The sequence below is a fragment of the Sarcophilus harrisii genome, chromosome 5, assembly GCF_902635505.1.
Source record: "Sarcophilus harrisii chromosome 5, mSarHar1.11, whole genome shotgun sequence".
Taxonomy (NCBI): Eukaryota; Metazoa; Chordata; class Mammalia; order Dasyuromorphia; family Dasyuridae; genus Sarcophilus; species Sarcophilus harrisii.
Window position 1 is genome coordinate 212,384,995 of NC_045430.1, and position 20,444 is coordinate 212,405,438.

The 20,444-nt window shown below is 34.3% G+C and overlaps 1 pseudogene; it reads left to right on the forward strand.

Annotated features, from left to right (window-relative positions):
* Positions 1–4,585: 4,585 nt before the first annotated feature.
* Positions 4,586–9,706, forward strand: LOC100930286 (annotated as a pseudogene).
* Positions 9,707–20,444: the final 10,738 nt, after the last annotated feature.

The window sequence follows — 20,444 nt, forward strand, 5'->3', positions numbered from 1 at the left end:
GAAATTCAAATAAGGTAATATTTGTAAAAATGCTTTACAAACTTTAAAGCTGTATATAAGTACTAGTTATTATTGTTGTTATTATCCATATTTCAGTAGTATGACTTAGGCTCAAATTGTGCTAGATGATCTACCTTATGTGATGATTTAAATTTTTGCCTCCATTAAAAAATTGAGTGGTAAAGAAGGAAATAATATCATAACAAGCTATTAATGAATTATTCATGGATTTTATCTACTTTCTCCCCTTATGTCTGATACTAGATACATGATTTGATCTGATATATTCTCCCTAATCTCTTAACTAAGGTTCCAAGATTTTAGATTTATGCTGAGAAAATCAGACAAATCAGAAAATCAAAAACAAGATGTTTAGCACATTTTCTTTATAATTCAAAGTAAGTTCTTCCTAGATTCTAGTTCTGGTTGTATAAAGAATTCTCTATAGCTAAACCTGATTATCTAGAGTAGGTAATATAAGAGATTGGAAAGGGTAACATGAAAGGATGATAACAACTGTTGAAGGGGCTGCAAGAAAAATAGACCCATTAAAATATTGTTGGTGGGGTTTAGAATTTGTTAAACCATTCTGGAAAACAATTTGAATGAGAAACTTCTAAAGTGAAGAAGCAGCTGAAGTGATAAATCCTGGAATCAGAATTGGAGTAGCAAGATGAACTTTACGCTTATTTGTTTATTTAACTTTAACCTTATTTATAAAAAATGAGGAACTCTGAATTCCAGACATTGGATTTTTTTTTAAGAGAGAAAAAGGAATGGAAGAAGTCAAGAGAAAGAAGAAGAAAATTTCAGTTTCAGACATATAATAATCCTGGCTTCAGCTTAGCCATAAGAATTCTCTTATTTTTTCTTAGATTAAATTTGACAAAATATTTTAAAATATTTTGACATATTTTGCTTTCATATAACCCAATTTTCTCCTAGACTTTTTCCTGTACCTCCAAGAAATCCAACTTATATATCAAAGAATTTTAAAAAGAAAAACAAGATGATAAAATAAGCAAACTGATCATTGCATTAACAAAAATCTGAAAATCTATATATTGTAACACACCTGTGACTTTTCATGTTTCCAAACTCTGTTTGGAGTTTTTCTTATTCTTCATAAGTTTGCAATATTTATTTTCAATTATTTGTGGTGGTTGTTCTTTTCATTTCCATATTCCTAATGCATATTTTAGATTCTGCTTACTTCACTTTGCATCAATTAATATGTTACTGTCATTTTTCAGCAACGTAATATTCCATTACATTTGCATACTTCTCTTTAACCATTCCCTGAATGATGGGCATCTCTTTTGTTTCTGGTTCTTTGCTATGCAAGATGTGCTCCAATAAATAATTTGGTATATGTGGGAACTTTCTTTCAATCATCAATCTCCTTAGAAAATATACTTAGCAATTACAAGGCATTATATATCTATTTTAAACCAAACTTTGGGACTGTGGGGATCTTAGGATGAATAAAAAAAGATGTTTGGGTCCAAAGTCTCGAGGATCATTCATGTATGTTCATGTATAAGTACATGACTAAAACTGGTTTGCAGAGAATTCTTAGAAGAATGAGGAGGTGCAGAATTCAAGAGAAGAGGCACTTTCTCCATCTTGAGAAAGAGGAATATGTGAGTTATTTGTTTCTTCCTCACTATTTGCAACCAAAGAGATGGTGAAAGTTATTGAATACAGAAATACTATTGGTAGTATGAATGTGGTAACATGGACTGTATCCACTTGCATGAGACAACCCCTCACAGATGTCATCATTTCTTCATTTTTAGCTGTCAGATAAGGGTGAGATATTGATGAATTGCTTTTCTCTAGCATTTAAATAATAATACAGGAAACTGCTCATTTGTATTAAAACACTCAAAACTACATTATTTGTCATAAATTTTGTTGTTAAGGATTAGGAATGCTTGAACATATTGTTTTATAAAAATAAAAGGAGATTAATGAATGAAAAGAAATGGAGAAAAAAAAAGTTATTTTTTTAGGATCAGAATTTTTCTGATAAGACTGCAAATCTTGAAACACCACAGTCTCTTAAGAATGAAAACTATGGGAGATCCTTGGAGCAATGAGGATGCTAATGGTGATCATAAGAACAATCTATAACATAGGTTATTTGAAGCTGGAAGGAATTTTAGAACTAATCTAGTCCAACCTCCTCACATGATGGATTAAGGTGAGTCCTAGAGGTGTTGGGCAACTTGTTTAATGACACATAGTTCATAAGGAGTGGAGAGTGAATTTGAATCTAGGACCTCCAAACTAGGTGTTCTACTTATTATACCATTCTGCTGGTGCAGAATATAGCAATAATGCCTTTCTGGCAAGAAGTGGTAGGAGATATTATTGAGTTAAATTAAATGACAAAAAGTAAAATCAGACATCAGGGGAGTTTCGTTCATTCAGTAATTTATTCACTTGTGAATTTACTTATTTTTGTTATTATTTATGATCTCTTCTTCCTACTCTCCTTGAACAATTGAATAATTTTGAAAAATGAAAATTAAAACCTTACAACAAAAATGTATAGTTGAACAAAACAAATTCCTACAATGGCCCTATCCAAAAATATGTGTCTAATTCTGCATTTTTAGTTCATCATCTTTCCAGCGCAAGGTTGTTTTCCATCCTTTGGACTTGCAGTATATTATTGCATGACAAGAGGGATTACTTGGCACAGGGGAATGATATTCTGTGAAATCTAAACCAACTTAAGTTATTTAAAGAAAGTGGAGAGTTCCTTGTAAAGTTCTGAGTCTTCTAGAAAAATAGGGTTTGGGAGGATATTATTGTCCAAACTTCTAACCCTCCAATCAGAGTGGGGAATTGAGAAGGTACAAAGCATCAAAAATTGTGTCAATGGTCTTGGTAATGAGATTTCAGGTGGATCATCTTATTTTCAGTAAGCCATGAAATTCTAAACATAGTTGTTGATGGAAAATGGAAGATCTAATAAAGAGTTTCCTACTGGGTTTATTACCTAATAAATTTCTAATGAATTAAGCAACTTGCAATATAACCCCCAACCTCATATTATCTGAATTTAAAAAGAGGATTTTTTTTCTTTAAAAAAACAATACACCACCTTAACTATCTATCTTCCTTTGATTTTGTGTAACTAGCTGTTGCCCAACAATCTTGGTATAAATTTTCATATAACATTCATTGGCTTTATATGTGCTTACATTTGCATGACTAAATGTCATTTTCCAAGAAAGTTAAGTGAATTAGTCTCTTTTTCTTTTTCTTTTATTTCAAGGATGCTTTTTACTTTTTTTAAAAACTTGTTTAAAAAAAATTTTCTCTTTGGAATTGTTTTCATCTTCCTGTGTCCATTTTAGCCAGTAGTGTCTCAGCCAGGTTTGAAAGAAAGGGGAATCTTTGCCTTTGCCATTATTTATATAGCAGTCCAGGCAATGAGACTGAATATAGACTGATTACATATTGACACAATTTTTGATACTTTCCATTTTCTCAGTTCCTCACTCTGACTGGAGGGCTGGAGGTAGGAGCAAGAAAATCCTTCCAACCCCTTTCTTTCCAAAAGGCTCAGAACTTTCCAAGGAACTCTCTCTCCACTTTCCATCAGTAATTCTGCTTAGTTTTGACTTCACAGATCATCATTCCCCTGTGCCAGGTAGACCCTTCTGACATGTGAGGTCACACTAAAGACTTTATAATATACTTTTATGTAAAAAAGAATGGATAAAAAGGGGCTTAGCTAAAGAAAGAGAGGGGTTAGAGCTTACATTTTTTAACCTTTTCTAGCAACCCACCTTTCTCCGGGTCTCAGTTATAAAATAGAAAATCCCCAAACTCCCTTCAGACTCAAAATTTACAGATTTGCAAAAGGACTTGAAATCACCAAAGATTTTAAGATCATATGAAATATTTAAGATAATTGGTAAATATACTTAGGAAACAGAAGCAACATTTATGGATTATACCTCATAGGCCAAGAACTTTTTAAAACATTCTTGAAGTCACAGAGAAGTGATTTGAGAGGATATATAAGACACTTGAAATATATTATAAATACTGATCAGAAACTCTGTCCTATTTTTGTTATATTATATTAGGAAATGGACACATGTTCGTACTTCTTTCCTACAGCCTTAGTTTTTCAGTTATAAAATCACGGTGACCTCACTATCGTATTATAAAAATATTTATGATATGTTTTTTATACAGGACCTTGTTAATTTCTTCAAGAAAGCTCCAAATAGGAAAGAGATACGTCTTTGGTAGAAACTGATTGTTAACCTTTCAGTTATTCTTGTTTTTAGAGATAATGGCATAGAGGAGGTCTTCTACATAACAAACTTTTATAAATATACATTATCATATTATATAATATAATATATAAAAGGAAACATTAAATTTTTATTCTTATTTTTGTTGGAATTACTCTAATCACTTAATTACTTTGCTATTTCTGTTTTCTCATATTCATTGGCTATGATGATGTCTTATTTGTACTCTGTTACTATAGAAATCTTTACATTATAACTGACTATAAATATTCATAACACAAGTAGTATTAGAACTGAGAACAATGTCTGAAGATAACTGGGGTCATCTAGACGAGAACCAAGTCCAGCATCTTGAAGAAATGCTAATTGTTGTTGATGAAAATGATCAAGTGATCGGTGCTGAGAGCAAGATGAACTTGGCATAAAATGATTTAGGTTCATTTTAAATTTTTTCACTTAATACTATAGTATTTTTTCAATTACACATAAAGATTCACTTTTGTAATATTCACACTTGTAACATTCACTTTTGTAAGATTTTGAGTTCCATTTTTTTCTCCCTCCTTGTCTTTCCTCTCTACTCCTTAAGGCAACAAAAAAGATCTGATATAAGTTATACTTATACAATCATTTTAAATACATTTCCATTTTAGGGGCACCTAGATGGTGCAGTGTATAGAGCACAAGCCCTGAAGTCAGGAGAACCCGAGTTCAAATCTGACCTCACACACTTAACACAGCCCCGCTGTGTGACCCTGGGCAAGTCACTTAACCCCAATTGCCTCAGCAAAAAACAAAGACTATATTTCCATTTTAATCTGTTGTGAAAGAAAAATCAAAACAAAATGGAAAAATGATGAGAAAGAAAAAACAATCAAAAAGTGAAAACAGTATGCTTCAATTTGTATTCAATCTCCAAAGTTTTTACCTTCCTAGTCTTATATTCTCTGTTCATTTAGAGATAATTTGGGAAGATGTGAATACTCTTTTAAAATTGCTATTAATATATTTTTTTCACATGTGTTCCTTCTTGATCCAAAGAGCTCTGCCTTGTAACAAAGAATAAAAAAGAGAGAGAAAGAGAGAAGGGGGAAAAAACAGTTCAGAAAAGAAGAAATGACATATCCCTCAAGTTGGGCAGAATATATAACATTTCACACCTTTATTCCCCCATCTCGCTAAAGAAGAAAAGGAGCTGCCTTTTCTCCTGTCTTCTTTTGTTCTAAGTTTGATCATAATAATTACACATTTTATTGTTTTTCTCCACTTAACATTGTAGAGGTAATTGTGTGCATTGTATCCTCGTTATACTAATTTAATTTATTCTTAAAATTCTTTCCATGTTTCTTTGCAGTATTTAGTAATTATTTATTATGGCATGTTTATATTTCATTACATTTTTTGTCCTCTCAAGTGCATATCTCATAAAGACAGATACTGTCCAATTAAGAGCTCAGAAATTTTTATGGTAGTTTTAAGAACTTAGATGAAATGTTAAGGGGAAAAAAGATCATGGGAATGGCAGCTGGAAACATTAGAGAAATGGTTTATTGTTCTCCTTAAAAAGTCAGGGAGGTATACATTTGTTTTGTGATCCATGGGCAACTCTGAAGAATATAAGAGGGTTTTCAAGGAGGAGAAACAAAAGGAGCAGGAGGACGGAAAGAGAGAGACAGACAGATGGAGACAGAGAGACAGAGATAGGGTATAAGCAGGGAGAAGAGAAGATTCTGAAAGATATGTCTTACTAATTATGAAAATCATAAATTATTTTGCATTTCAAATATGAATCTTAAAACATTTTTTTTCTTTGAGCTTTAGTTCATCAAGAAAGGCAGCAGAGTAATAATAGTTAAAATTTATACAGTGTTTGCTATGTGCCAGACACTATGCAATGTGCTTTACAATTATTATCTCATTTGATCTTCATACAACCCTATTATTATCCCCATTTTACAGATGAGGAAACTGAGATTAAGTTACTTGCTCATGGTCATAGCCTTAGAAAGTATCTGAGGCTAGATTTGAAGGTTGTTCCTCTATCCAAGAAACATTTAGCTGCCCTGGTGCAATGGAGTAGTATTGGCTTGGGAATCAGAGGACTCAAATTTAAATGTCTCACTCCTGATACTTATGTAACTTGGATAAGTGATTAACCTTCTCTAGACCTGTTTTCTCATTTGTAAAATAAATGAGAAGTCTAGATTACATGACCGCTGAGGTAGCTCCTGGTTCTCAATCTGTTCTCCTTTAAGAGTGAGTTGGGGTCCTCAAAGTTCCATCTGCTCCACCACTTTTCCTTCTATACTTCAATGACACAGCCAGAGAGTTTCCATTATCCTATGACTCCTAGGGTCAGCAAGATGGTGAGATTGGTTTGGTGAGCGAGGTGAGGACTCTTGATAAAAAATAAACATTAAAATCATACCTATCACCTCCTTATCTTTGATTCTGTTTATATTCTCTAGGGCTATTACATCATGGTTTCTCTGTAGTTTTATTTTTAACAGAAAGCAAACTGCTGCTACAACAGAGAGCAGAGACTAAGTGTACTTTTCCAGGTAAATACATTTATTTTGGATGCTAATGGATATGTAACTTTAGACACATTTATTTTTTCCCCACAGCACTATTTAGTGGGCAGATAATCAATATTTGATTAGGCGGCTTATCTCACAAGCCAGTGAATAATTTCAGTAATATGCTAAGTGGTATGGGACTGAGCTAGACATGTCCTGGTTATTAGAGTTGTTACAGTCCATGTGAGGAAGGCTTGTGAAAAGGAATGACTGTGGGCTGGGGTTGTTTGTTGGAAATTTCACCTCCCAGATGATTCCGTGCAATATTAAAAACTACCTTATATTCCATGTGGGATCTTCTGGGAAGAAACTCTGACAGCATGATTCTGGTGCTGTTTAGGGGTGATAACTTGGGATCTTGCAGATGACAGCAATTATTCTAAACCTTTTCATTCCTCTTTAAGCCTCCCATAATTCCCTTTCTTCTGTTCTCCCAGCTGAGAACTTTGCCTCATATTTCACTGAAGAAAAAACTAAGACTATTCATTGAGAGCTCTCTTTTTCCCACTCATTTGCAACTCATATTACCCAGACAGATACCTTTTGTCATTATATCTGTCTTTACCCTAGTCTCAACTGAACAGCTGACTTTTCTTTACAAGGGAAACCTTTCTACCTCCACCAGCAATCCCGTTCCATTTCATCAGATCGTTACCTCTATCATCTTATCTCTCTCACTTATCTTCAATCTTTCCCTATTCACTCTGCATTTTTACTGGCTGTTCCCCATGACTGGAATTCTTTTTCCTCATCTCCATTACCCCACCAGCTTCCAGTTTCCCCAATTTCCCTTAAATCCAAGTTCACATCCCAGACTTTCCTTACTCCCACTAAATGCTACTTCCTCCCCTCTGTTAATTATCTCCAATTTATTCTGTGTACATATTTTTCTTTAAGTAGTTGTTTACATGTCTTAATTCCCATTAGACTGTGAGCTTCTTCAGAGCCAAGACTGTTTTTTATTTAGTATTCACAGTGCTTGGAATCTAGTACCTAATAAATGATTATTAACTAAATGACTAATATCCCCAGGTAGAAAATAAATCATTGTCATAAGAAATGAAAAAACAGTCAGAAAGATTTTAATCTATTTAATGGGACAGGGTTAAGGAGAGGTTAAGTCCTTCTAACTGTGAAGAAGCAATCCTTTAATTAATCATTCAATTCAATAGTCAATTAAGTACCAGTGTGTGTTGTGTTACATACTGAGGATACAGATACAAATGTGAAAAAAAAAATTCCTGCCCTCAAGGGACTTAATCTCTCTAGGAAAAATATAATCTATACACAGAGAAGTATATGCCAGTCAGTGTTATCTACCTCTTCCCAGGCTTGGGTTTCAATGATCCAAACTAACTTGTTTTGCTCTTAAGGTAAGTGGTCAGTATGATGGGGGACATTTTATATCCATTATGAAATGGACAAAATTCAACCTTCTTACTCTAGGGATGACATATTTTAGCTGGCTTCCTAGGCACTAATGAGAAAAAAATCACATTCATTTCATGGGGAGCCTGCTAATCTTCCTCTGTTATTCCAAGGACTTATCTCACTAGAGATGTTGCATGTTCCATTTTAGGGTGTTTTCTGACAATTGTTCTAGTCATCCACTTCGTGACCCACTAGAAATGGAAAAAAGTATTGAAATTGGAATGAAGTGAGCTGCTAAGAGATGATTCCACACTAAATTGGGAATTCCTCTGAATCAGGTAACCAGTTTTATTGCCTGTGATGGAAGAACTAGATATTACACAAGTGCTGATGATAGACTCTGACAGCTGACCATTTGAAGAAAGCTGGATCCTGATTTTGCAACTAAATTTTTAAATTGATCTTTGAATGATTAATGTATCAAAGAATGTATATTAGGTTATACTATACTAGCAGGAGAGTTATAGACAATTATCAGTTATTTTCTGGGTTTTATTATTAAATTTCTACAATTATTTAGGACTTGTAACTTGTAACTTATTTAGGTTCTTGTAACAGGTGTGGTGGGAGTAGATAGAAAGTTGGAGGAAGAATAAGGTTTTATATTTATATGCAGATATCTGTTTCCCATACTTTCTTTTTGCCTATGATACTATGATAGATGACAGTTGATAAAACAAAACAAAACAAAACTATTTTTTCTGGAGTCAGGAGGATCTAAATTCAAATCTGGCCTTATGTACTTGCTACCTGTGTGACCCTGAACAAGTCACTTAATCCCATTGCCTCTCTCCCTGTTGGAAGACTATACTTTAGTCTAATTTGTTGACAGAAAGAGGCCAGATAGTAAATTAAGACTGAGATAATTTGGTTAATTAATCAGTGTGCTAATCTAAACATTCTTCTGAAGCAAAAGAAAACCCAATTCTGGGTTTCACGAAATGTTTTTATTCCTGAATCTTTAATTATATAAATCCTGAAATTTGTGTTGAAAAGGTCCTAGAAAAACATAATAGATTGTTGGTAGGTGAAATTTTTTTTTATTATAGAAATAAACAACATCTCTGACATTTTTAAAGATTATTCTTTGTGGATCACAGCTTTCCCTTGATGATATTATCTTTGTGACAAGAATTCACTACAAGTTGCCTTCAGATGAAGTCTGTGGAGAACATGAAATTGGTTACTTTCTCTATGTAAAGAATGATGTTAACTTTGAATCTGGATCCCAAAGAAGTAAAGGACTATGTTTATGTGGCAAAGGAAGAACTAGAAGATCTTCTGGAACAAGAATCCAAGGGTAAAGTTAAGTTTTCTGGATGGTTCCACATATCTTTTTTTTTGTTTAAAATATGGGATAATATAAATGATTTGAATCTAATTTTTGAACCTAATAAAATATACAGAGTCTAAAAACTTGACTGATTAAAAGGTTAGGGTCACTGATTATATGTCAAGTAACAATGATTTTTGACTTTAAAAAATATATCAAACAATGATAACATTTGGAGATGCTCATTTATCAAATAAAATTGTGCCTGTAATTCATTTATCATTCATATTTAATTTTGAATTTTTCTGTCCATTTATGCTACATTTAATATCATTTTTTCCCTCATAACTTTTCTAGTTTCCTAATTTTGAAGGAACAAGTGTATTTATTCTCTCCAAACAATCTTCTTCTGACATATAATGCTGTTTGTTATCATCAGCATTGTTTTTTAGAATATCTAATGACTTTGTAAGAGCAGCGAAAATTATGTTTCAATTGGAACCCCATTTGGTTATTTGTCAAAGTGAACATAATGATTATCAAATGCTAGTCATATGGGTCCCCACCTTAGACTCTGAGAAAAAGTCTAAATCATGTTGTAAGGAACTCAAGACTGTGTTATGCCATGTTACATTATATCATGTGCTACCTTATATTATCCCCAAATATGCTATATGGTACATTATACTGTGATGCATGTTATACTATATAGCAAAAGATTTAATAAGAAAATAATAAGGAAACAATGGGAAGAGACTACAATCTACCTGACTGGGATGATGAGACTAAAATAGAAATGTCAAATGAGATCTGGGAAGATGAGTATCAATTAAAGATCATTTTAGGAAATTAACATTTACTTCTTTCAACAGAGACAGATTTAAACAATATAGATGGGAGTGTTATTTTGATTTAGTTAATTTAGAAAATAATATCACTTTTTAGATGATTCTATTTTTAGGTAAAGCTGTACTAATAACACAAACTATGTAGTACTTAAAATGAATAAAAACATCAATAAAAGTATCAGCACATTCTTTGTTGACTTTATGATTGAATAAGAATCTTTTGGCAGTAGTTGGATTATATCCATTTTCCAAAAAAGTTTTAACATCTATGACAGTGAAGTCCTGGAGAGAAGTCAAAGAGGCTAACTTGTCTGCCATGAGAAGTCCTAGCTGTGGAGACTGTGATTAACTTAACGTTCTTTTATTGTAAAGGGCTTGTGAAGAGGAGAGTATTGAAAAATCATAGGGTTTTTGGGCACAAAAACCATGAAATAGCAATCCATGAAGTCATAACTTGACCCAAAGAGAAGCCTATGTACCATAGGATTGTATGGCATGAAGGTTATAACCTGCTTAACTCAATATACTTGTTTTCAATTTTAGCAGCTGGGGTTCACACCACAGCATAGTATGCTAGAGCTAGGTCTAACTGACTTGTGAGAAAATTGATATGGAATTTGAATCAGTGACTGGGGCAAATTAGGGCTTAATCTATTGTTTTGTTGATTGTCTAAATTTCAGAAAGTGTTAATATAGATTAAAGTTAAAATAGTATGCCTACATGCCTTCCCTCTTTCCCCAGTCAGATTGCTAAACATTTACCAGCACACCCCTGTATTGCTCCATAAGCCTTGCTTTAGCTCCATAGGAATGTATCAGAAGGCTCAGGAAAGGAAATCATAGCCAATCTGCAAACCTAGTGACTGAAGGGCATTTATAGCAACAACAAACAAAAGCAATGACTATTTTATATTGCAATTTAAGTTTTGCAAAGTGCATTTTTATATTCATTATCTTAGTTGAGCCTCACAATATTCTTACACCCATGCTTTAGCTTTGTCTCAATTGTTGGGTCCAATTTTGTTTCTAAACAGGAAGACTATAAGAATCCCTAAACAGGAACTTCTGGACCTGATTATCTTGCTTGGACCCAAATCGGCCCTGTATTGGTGCTCTGTCCATGTCCGTCCTATTTTCCAAAACATGAAACCTTCCTTCCTCTCCCCACTCACCCCTGCTGATTTCCCAAATCTAGCTTTGAAAACTGAAATAAATCAATAATACCATTTCTGGAAAGGAAACAATAATCAATTATATTGTGACTCCACTCATCTTTTCCTTTGGATTTTTCTGTCTAAAATAAAGTCAGTGGGACATCACTTTATACGTAACACACACACACACACACACACACACACAGTCTTCCCCTATTAAAAGATAAAGTCCTTTGAGAGCAGAAACTATCATACTTTGTTAGTATTTCTTTCTACAGTGCTTAGCATAGTACTTGGCACATATTATGTGCTTAGTACATATTTTTTCATTCATTTATTCACTCACCAAGCTCAGCATTGTCAAACTTTCCACCGTAGTATTCTCCCAGATTTTCAATATCTGGGTTATTCGTTTTTTCTCTCTCTGTAACAAAGCCTCAGTAACCAAATAAAACTGAACTTCCTTATACTCATGACCAAATTCCACTTAACTGCTACTAAACCTTCCCATCTGATATTGATGTGCTTCTCTTTTCTCATCCTCCATTCAGATACTAAATCCCATTCATTCTACCTCTTGAAATCATTCATTACTATTTGTTTCTATTGCCACCAAACTAGCTTACCTCTTCTTAATTCTCTTCTGAAATGAGTAAAGTCTAAAATTCTTGGCCCAGAATTCAAGGTACTTCATAATTTGGCTCCCACCTAGTTATGAAAGGGAACCTGATATCACATTAGAATGTTAGAATCCATCCCCATTTCAAAAAATTTAGGGAAAATATAGATATGATCCCAAGATCAAAGACTCTAAAAGAAAAGATGACTCAAAAGGGGTGGAAGATAATTTTTAAAAAGACTCTCTGACTATGAATTCCTGGTAGAGGAAAAAAGAAAGCATATAAAGAGATCTTTGGAAAGGCTTCTAGCTAAGATGGTGATGTGAAAGTCTTAGCACAGATTAGGTCTCACAATATATTCCAGTAAAAGAAAACCAAAAAGAAGCAAACACTTCTTACTATTGTCCCAGATAATCAAAACTAAACTAACAACCAACAAAACCCCCAAATAACAATTAAGTCTGCAAGTATTGGGAAGATAGCAGCAGAGAAACCAGTTTGAGTTTTATTTACCAGTCCAGAAATCAGAGCATCCTGGAGGAGGGATCATGCCAGGGAAGCCAGAGAGCGCATTGGTTGAGCAACCTGAAGCCCATCCATGCTGGAGGAGAGTTATATGAGGGAAGATAGCAGGAGCTCCAATAACCCAACGTGAAGCCTGAGAATCATGTCAGGGAAGCTAGAGAAATTTCCACTAAATGGTCCGGAAGTCCATGGGCTATCTGAGCAAGAATACTCCTGCAAAAATGGAAGTTGAGACTAGCCCCATTAATTAGGTCCTAAAGCCAGAATTTTATTCCTGGCCTCTTAGAATGGAATAGGGAACAAAGATAGGAAACAGGGATGGGTATATACTACTGAGATTACTGGGAGCCACAGCATCAGACAGGGACAAATGAGCAACTGAGAATAATATACTGTAAGGAACATTTCAGGGGGCTTGAAACCAGTACAAAATCTAGCACCAACTGGTTACCACTGGTGATATATTCCCTGCCTGGGGATTGGTCAAGGAGACAGAGACCAGTAGCATCCAAAGTGGACCATGAGAAAACAGACAAAAGTCAGACATTGAGGTAGAGGGTGGGAACCTAGTGCCACTCCCTTCATTTTAAGTAGCAGTAGCAGCAACATAGAAACTACAGAGGGAACTAGACCCAGAAGGGGAAAAATTCTATTCCTGGATCAAAGTTTATAGAGGGAACTAGATCAAAGTCCCAATCTATGAAGAGAGGCTTAGGAAAATGAGTAAGCAGAAGAAAATAACAAATGCAATCAAGAAGGAATGTTGGTTAAAGAGAAACCCAAGAGGTAACTCTGAAGAGGATAATGCTATTTTATATGCTCCCTTGGCTCTGTATTTTGGAGCTATACTTTCCTTGAGGGAAGGGACTGTGGTTGTTTTGTATGCTTAGATTTTAGTAGTACACACAGGGGTTGCTTAATGATTTTTTGTTAAATTGAACTCCCTTTTCTCTCTCATTTCTTTCATTTCATTGATAGGAATCATAGGACCACAAATTAAGAGCAGTAAAAAACCTAGATATCAACTATATCAATGTCTTTCAAATTATAAATAAGGAAACTTATTATATGGGAAAGCCCATAGAGATTTATTGACTTGTGCAAGATTTACACAGTTAGCAAGTTGTGGAGTAAAGCTTAAAAATAGTGTAGAAAGGAGATCCATTGTTTACAATTCAGGGCATTTTCCCTGGATCTTCCTTTTACTTACCCTCCTCATCTCTGCCTCCTGGCTAACTGTAAGTCCCAACTAAAATTTAATTTTCTATAGGATGCCTTTCCCAACTCCTCTTAATTCTAGTGTCTTTCTTTTGTTAATTATTTTCTATTTATCCTCTATATAGCTTGTTTGCATATTTTTGTTTGTTCTTGGATTTCCTGGATTGGGAGCTTCTGAAGATCAGAGACTATCTTCTTTCTTCTTCTCCTCCTCCTCTTCCTCCTTCACTTCCTCCTCCTCCTCCTCCTTCTTTTTTTTGTATTTAGTGCAGTGCCTCGTATATAAAAAGTACATAATACATGTTTAATGGTTGATTGAATTCAGGTTTACAAATCAGTAAAAGGCTGTTTTATAATTATTTTCTGCAAAGGCAAGAAGAAGCAAAATTTGGTCAACAAAGATGTTTCTATGGGATAAGGTATCTGAATATAAACTGTTTCCCATAAATATTTGAAACATATGGACAATACATATTTACACTGGATTCACATCCAATCAGGCACTGGCCTTTGAAGTAGTTTCTTGTGTTCCTAGAGAGGGAATAAATACCTTCTTTAAAAAAAAAAACATATTTATTTAATATTTTTCTCCAATTACATTTAAAATATTTTTACATGTTTTTTTTTAAATTTTTGAGTTCCATGTGCTCTCCCTTATCCCCACTCCAGTTCCCATTAAGAAATCACATGTGAAATTATGCAAAACATTTCCATAAACAGATCTCCCATCCTAGTTAAAAAAAAAAAAACTCAAGAAAAATAAAGTTAAGAGTGAGAGAGAGAGAGAGAAAGAGAGAGAGAGAGAAAGAGAGAGAGAGAGAAAGAGAGAATCTGTTTCAATCTATATTCAGACACAATCAGTTCCTTCTCTAGCTATGAATAGGATTTTTCATCATAAGTCCTTCAGAGTAGTCATGGATCATTGTATTGCTGAGAATAGCAAAGTTATTTACAGATAATCATCCCAGAACATTTTTCTTATTTTGTATATAGAAAATTTCACTTTGCTTGAGTTCTTGGAGGACTTTCTAGGTTATTTTTTTGAGAGCATCCTGCATGTCATATCCTATAGAACAATAATATTCCATCACAAACACATACCACAATTTATTTCGCCATTGCTCAATTGATGGACATCCATCCCCCCAATTTCCTTTTTGTTTTGCCCTGAGAAGAGGGCTATTATAAATATTTTTCATGCACATTGGTCCTTTTCCTTTTTTTTTTTTTTTTAAAGTCTCTTGGAATCCATATCTTTGGAAGTATTGTTAGGGTATGCATCAAAGGGTATGCATAGATCATATCTTTTGACCTTTTATCAATTGAGACATGGCTCATTTTTTTTTAAATAACTTTGACTCAGTTCCCTCTATGTTTGAGAAATGATGGCTTATTAGAGAAACTCATTTCAAAATTCTTTTTTTTTTTACACTTACTATTGCTAACTATTTCTCCCATTTAATCTATTTCACCTTGTCCCTCCTCAAAAGTGTTTTGCTATTGATCACTCCCTCCCCCAATATGCTCTCTTTTCTATCACCCATCCCCCTTCACTTTTTTCATTCCCCTCCTATTTTTCTGCTAGATAAGATAGATTTATATACCCATATTGAATGTGTATATCATTTTAAGCCAATTCCAGTGAAAATAAGGTTCATTCCCTAAAAACTTTTTCATGATTCTTTTTATGGTAGATAATTTACACCATGCTACTTCTCCTTTTCCCTTTTTCCTAGTAAATTCCTCTTTCGCCCCTTAATTTCATCATTTTAAAAAGATTATTCCTTCATATTCAACTCACATTTGTGCCTCTTGTCTACATATATCTCTTCCAACTGCCAACATAATGAGAAAGCTCTCATGAGTTGCAAGTATCATCCTCCCATGTAGGAAGGTAAAAAGTTAAACATCATTAAATTCCTTAAGATAACACTTATTTCCTTATGCTTCTCCTGAGTCCTGTATTTGAAAATGAAATTTTCCATTCAGCTCTGCTCTTTTCATAACAAATGCTTAAAAACTCTCTTTTCATTGAAAAGCCACCTTTTTGATGAAAGATTATATTCCGTTTTTCTGGGTATGTGATTCTTGGTTGTAATTCTAGTTCCACTGCTCTCTAGAATATCATATCCCAAGCCCTCTAGTCCTTTGATGTAGAAGCTGCTAAATCTTGCATTATTCTGACTGTGGCTTTACTGTACTTGAATTGTTTCTTTCAGATGCTTGCAATATTTTCTCCTTAATTTAGTAGTTTCAAATTTTAGCTCTAATATTCTTGGGAATTTTCATTTTGGTATCTCTTTCTGAAAGAGATCAGTGGATTCATTCTGTTTCTATTTTACCTTCTGGTTCTAGAATATCAGAACAATTTTCCTTGATAATTTCTTGAAAGATGATGATCCAGACTCTTTTTTTTGGTCATAACTTTTAGGTAGACTAATAATTTTTAAACTATCTCTCCTGGATCTATTTTCCAGGGCAGTTGTTTTTTTTTTCCAGTGAGATATTTCACATCTTTCCCCCTATTTTTTCATTTTTTGTTTTGCTTTATTTTATTTTAATTTCTCATAAAGTCATTAGCTTCCATTCACTCAATTCTAATTTTTTTCCCCTGAGGCAATTGGGGTTAAGTGACTTGCCCAGAGTCACATAGCTAGGAAGTGTTAAGTGTCTGAGGTCAGATTTGAACTCAGATCCTCCTGACTTCAAGGCTGGCGCTCTACCCACTGTGCCACCTAGCTGCCCCTCAATTCTAATTTTTAAGGAATTATTTTTCTCAGTGAGCTTTTGTTCCTCCTTTTCCATTTGGTCAATTTTGCTTTTTAAGGCATTCTTCTCATTGGCTTTTTATATTTCCTTTTGCACCACTCTCAATTTTTTTTTCTTAATTTTTTCTCCCTTTCTCTTACTTGATTTTCAGAATCCTTTTTGAGCTCTCTCATAGCTTGAGACTAATTTTCAGTTTTCTTGGAAGTTTTGGCTGTAGGAACTTTGACTTTATTTTCTTCTTCTGAATGTTTTGATCTTCCTTGTCACCAAACTAACTTTCTATGATCACAAACCTGTTCCGTTGTCTGCTCATTTTCCTAGTCTATTACTCAGCTTTTTACTCTTTGTTAAAGTAGGGCTCTATTTCCAGGGTGAAGGATTCCCTATCCCAAGCTCCAGGGATTTTATACAGCTGTTTCCAGAGATCCTTGTAGAGATCTGACCATAAGCTCTCTTTTCTGCCTGGAAATGTTAGGAGTATCTCCTCCCACCTGTAATTGTAAGATGTAGTACTAAAGCAACACTGTCCTGCTTTGCTAGTGCTGGGGCCAGACTAAATTGTCATGGCCTGGGCTGGGATTGTACACTGGACTTCCACCCTATTGCCACAGACCTTTTCTGATGACCTTCCAACTCCTCTTTGGTGTCTTTGATCTGAGAGGTTTGGAAGCCACCAGTATTGCCACTGATTCAGAACTCCTTAGACCCATTTACTGGCATTTACTGGGGTTGGGGCAAGACTGAATATTTGCTGGACTCCCACCCTGGTGCCATAGACTTTGTTTGCTGATCTTCTAAGTTGTCTTTGGCTGGAAAATATTTTACTCTATTTCCGGTGTTCTGATGCTCTAAAAATTTTAGAGTCATTATTTAAAGGAATTTGGAGCAATTTGGAGGAGAGTTTGGGAGAGTTCTCGCCTTTACTGTACCATCTTTGTCTGGGAACAAACACTTTCCAATCTGCTAATCTACATTTCCATCCATCCATTAGGGACAGGGAAGGTTTTATTTGTCTTTTGGATGGTTTACAATGATAACTTTAAAAATAATATTTACATCGCACTTTGAAGTTCGCAAGTACTTTATAAATATTCACATTTTATTCTTACAGCCCTGCTGCTGTATATGTGGCATAAGTTTTGCAGTCATTGGCCATATACCTTATGTTGAAGTCAATCCCTCTCAAGTCAAACTTCCACCTGAAGAAGAGAGCGTGAATATCATTATGCTCCTATCCTGTGGCAAAGTACCTATGCTGATTTTGTTCCAGCTGAGATTTACAAGGCAAGGCATCCACTGCTCATACAAAAACTGATATAACGTTTTTTGGGTTTTCTGAGAAAGGAAGGCTATTCCCTCAGGAGTTTAAAGATGCCTCCACTGTTTATCTCATAAAGGAAAAGGAAATAGGTTGTTCTATGACAGGAGGGGTCTCTCTTTTAGTCATTGCAGTAAGATTTTTTCCAGAATCCTCTTTAATCATAAAATTGATTTCAGGTTTTGGGGTTTGTTCTCATGAACATTACCAAAGATCTCAGGAGGAAGAAAATTCAATTTAAGGTCTTGAGTATAATATGAACCAACAGGAAGATATTGATAACAGAAGTAAATATGGCCTTCAGATCAGGTAGAAGGATTATGGAATCTATGAATAAATATTTGAAAACAAAGGAAAATGAATTAACTTATGATGAGACAGAGACCTCTGTGGATTCTAAAGAGAACATGGAGTCACAGTAGGATGCTCCTGACTGGTTTAAAAGAGAAATAAGAATTTTGAAAACAGAATTTATGGTCTAAACAGCAGCAATAATTGGCAGAATAGAAAAACCTGGATCTACAATGGCAAGCAAAACAAAAAGAAAGAAATAAAAAATGATTGAAAATATAAGCATATGAAAGTCAAGCAAAGTCTGGAAGAGGAGATAAACTTATTTATGTTAAGATGTCAATAATCAATGAGATTTCCTACAATGGTGTTTCTTTATTTTAATTGAAGGTGGGGCAATAAATCATTATCTAACTAGTAGGTTCAAAAATCTCAAGCCATAAGGGATCCTCAGAGGACATTTAGTCCAATCTTCTTATTTTACTGATGAGGAAATTGGGTACCAGGGACGTTAAGTACCTAGCACAATGGTAGTACTTAACCCAAAAGGTTTTAACTATGGTTACCCCAAATGCCCTACATTGAACTCAGATAATGTCATTACAAAGTTGATAAATGTTAAAAATTAAGTAAATTATTTCAGAACAATATTATCATTAGACTCAACTAATTTTGGAGGACTTAATTCAAGTCAGTGAGGAAGTTTTGATCTTTAGCAGTCATAGCATATCAAATTCCTGGTGAGAGGATAAACACATTCTTCCCTAGGATACCTTCCCAGGAATTGGTTTACTTGGGAAACTATATTGAAATATTAAGACTGAGTAGGTGTCCTGGAGAACCTGATAATGCACTCATATCTGTTCCAATTTTGGAGGCTCACCCAGGTCTTAAGTCACTTAGAGGTACCTAAAACTGCTTTAAAGCTCCAAAGTAGCATACCATTGTATAATTACCAACCTGCTGGTTCATTCCTCCTCCTCCTCTTTAAAAATCCTTCTTCATTAAGTATCAGAGCATCACAGTGCAGCTCAGTGGTGTCCCATATGAGATGCTGACTCATTTCTTAGATCTTGCTTTCTCATCAGTCCTGGTTAAGGTATAGATAATGCTAATGGAGTCCTTGCCATCTCCATTTGTTGGCAATTGTTTCCCTTTTTTTTTTTTTTTTTTTTTTTTTTAAAAGGTCCTCCTTAGGTATCTCTCCTTCCTCAAACTTCTCACTGGGCTTGGCTAGACCTCTCCTTAATACTTATCTGTCCTATGCTTTGTTTGATGTTAATTAAAGGGTTTTTAAACAAACTTATCTCTGTTATGGCACCAAGTAATCCCACCTGATTTTTAAGGGGTTTTGAGCTACTGAATTCATTGCTTTTTTCCTAATCAACAAATAGTAATCCCAGAGGGATAAAGAAATACCTTTTTGAAAAATTCCTGTTCCTTTCTCAAAAGTTATTCATAAGTGCTTTTGAGGTGTATGTGAATAAACTTATCAAACTGTTGTGGAAATGAGAGAATAGGTATGCCAGTATTTATCTTAGTCACCTTTTTAGGCTGGTATTAATAAGGTCTAAATTTCCCCCATCTTTGTTTTCTTCCCCTTAATAAACCTTGTGAGGTGATTCATTAATGCCCACAAGAGTGCTAATTCTCATACATGTATACCAAGCATAAAATGAAAACCTGTTGAATTAAATCAAATCGAATTGTATTATGACAGCTCTGGAAAACAAGAATACTAAAACAGGAAGGCAGCAGCTATTGCTATTATCCCTCTTGAAGGCATCATCAGTACTTTCATTCTGAGATTTTCTGTAGCAAGAACTGATTTGTTGGCCTAATTATCCCAAACTTATGACTGTTATACTTTGGCAGCAAAAATGAGGATGTTTACAATAGGGGGAGCAAGAAAATTATGTAAAAACTCATTTTAGCACGATACATACATAAGAATGGACTCAGGGAGCTGGGACCCCAAAAGAAGTAGGAATTTCAATATGAATCCTATTTTTTCATTACCATCACCATCATCATTGACATGTTTAAGCACTTTAAAGTGAGCAAAAAAGTTTTATATTATTAAAATTTCACAAGTTTTCTGACATGTATTATAGATACCAGCCTGAGACTCAAAG